A 2520-nucleotide genomic window follows, 5' to 3' on the forward strand; every position below is an offset into this window, starting at 1 on the left:
TGTGTGTATATATACATATATGTATGTGTGTACATGTATGTATGTTTGTATATATAAGTGATATATATATATAAATTGGCTATTATCACAAAGATACAAGTGTTGGCAAAGATGTGGAGAAACATTGCATGTTCTCTCTCATTTGTTGTATCTAAAAATTAAAACAAACTCATGGAGGTAGAGGGTAAAAGGATGATTATCAGAGTCTGGAAAAGGTAGTGGGGAATTGAAGGAGAGATGAGCATCGTTAATGCACAAAAATTAGAAAAAAATGAATAAGACCTACCATTTGATAGCACATTGGAGTGACTATAGTCAATAATAACTTAATTGTACATTTAAAAATAACTATAAGAGTATATTTGTATTGTTTTTAACACAAAGGATAAATGTTTGAAGGGCGGTTACCCCATTCTGCATGATGTGATTATTAACACCTAGTCTTTGATAGCACCATTCCTGTAATCCAAGCACTTGGGGAGGCGGAGGCGGGTGGATTGCTTGAGCCCAGGAGTTGGAGACCAGCCTGGGAAACATGGCAAAACTCCATCTCTACACAATACAAAAATTATCTGGATGTGGTGAAGAGCTCTTGTAGTCCCAGCTACTGGGGAGGCTGAGGTGGGAGAATCACCTGAGCCTGGGGAGGTTGAGGCTGCTGTGAGCTGTGATCACACCATTGTACCTCAGCCTGGGCAACAGAGACAGACACTGTGTCAAAAAATAAATTCGTCTATGAAAAATATCTGGAAATGTAAAATGTAAGCTGAGAATGACTATTTTGAAGGAGTCAACAATGTGATGTTCTAGGAGAATTGCATTCTATGGAGAAGGAACAAGTGTAAAGGCTTAATATTGTAAGGTTACATGTGGTAAAATATTTTTAAAAATCCAGTGCAATAAGTGCATGGTAGACAAAAGGGATAGTGTTGTCACATGAGGGCAGATCATTAATGGATTTATAAGCCAGAGCAAAAGAAAAGTTGATGGTAAGTGTGGCATCAGTACCCTAGAAAGCTTTGACCAAGGGAGAAACATGAGGGTTTCTGTACGGAGAATGGGATATGGAGTTGTAGAGAGATATGAAGCAGGGGCTTCCCCTGCACTTAGAGGGCTTTGGAGTTTTCAAGTAAGAGATAATGGTTGATTGGACTTTTAGTGTACAGAAGTGGTAGAAATGTAATGCATTATACCAATTCGAGTATTTTCTAGGTAGATAGGATAGGACTTACTACTAGTAGGCAGGGTGAAGTAAAAAGAGTAATTAGGGATGACTCACTGATTTTGGATTAAGCTACAGACTGGATACCAGTGTCGTTTAATGGGTTGGCTAGAACTTGGGGAGAAAGAGGCATTGGTGGAGGGATGTCAACAGTTCTCTTTGGGATTTGTTAATTTTGAGATACCTGGAAGCTAGTCAACTAGATGCCTTAATTAAGCATTTGGATATGGGAATATGGAGCTAAGTAAATAAGTAAATACTAGGTTTAAATATAAGATTCAATAGCATAAGAATGGTATGTAAAGCCATTTTTTTCATTTTTATTTTTTATTGGAATAACTGAGCAAACAACATAGACATAAATGAAGGGGTACTAGAATAAAAGGACACTGCGATTAAATTTAACTACATGAAAGTTCTTGGTGATGGTGCACCTCAGTAGGATATTAAAGGTAGAAGCTCAATTTTTCTGTCATTTTACATTACATTTCAATCTAAAACCTGACTTTTGAATCCTATTGGTGAAAATAATCTTAAGGGCCTTTTTATAGAGGAAAAAGAGGATTTGAAATGATTTCCTAAATCCTCAGAGACATGGTAACATTTCCAGAAAAGTTTAGCAATCTCAACACATAATTTTACTATAAGCAGAGGAAGATGATGAGCAGGTTCCTAGAGGGTGTGGGAGGAGAACAAAGGGCCAGGATTTGACTCCCTCTGCCATTACAGCTGACCTAGGCAAACAAGGTGTGATCACCTGGCAGATCATGAGTTACAATAACCACTGACTCTTAGTAGTTGATGCAGGAGGGACAGGACCCAATGTTGAATGTTAAAGAAAAACAATTATTCCTTACCATTCCTTGGAAGCTAGCTCTTAGGAACATACAGAATAGGAGACCCTTCCTTTAATGTCCAAGAGAAGCTTTACGTTGCATCCAAAGTTTATGTCAGGAAGAATAAAAAGAGAAAATCATTTAACAAGTTCTGCAGCAACATTGAGTTTATTTAAGAAAATGTTAAATCAGAAATAAATGAATTGTCATTTAATTGAGAAGTTCAAGGATATTGCGTTTTGCTCAATATTGCTTTTTATTTTTTCCTCAAATCAATAGGACTTATGGGTCACAATAGAGTTTAATATAGTTTTAAAGACAGTAAGTTAATTGCTTCCACATCTAAATAAATAGTATGTATATATTCTTACTCTGTTACACTCTGTTAAATTCTGGTGAATTTAGTTTTCTGAAGTATTTAGCCATTTATCAAGTAGCTCTTTCATATGCCTCATTTAAATT

This window comes from Nomascus leucogenys, chromosome 1a (assembly GCF_006542625.1).
Source record: "Nomascus leucogenys isolate Asia chromosome 1a, Asia_NLE_v1, whole genome shotgun sequence".
NCBI classification, from domain to species: Eukaryota; Metazoa; Chordata; class Mammalia; order Primates; family Hylobatidae; genus Nomascus; species Nomascus leucogenys.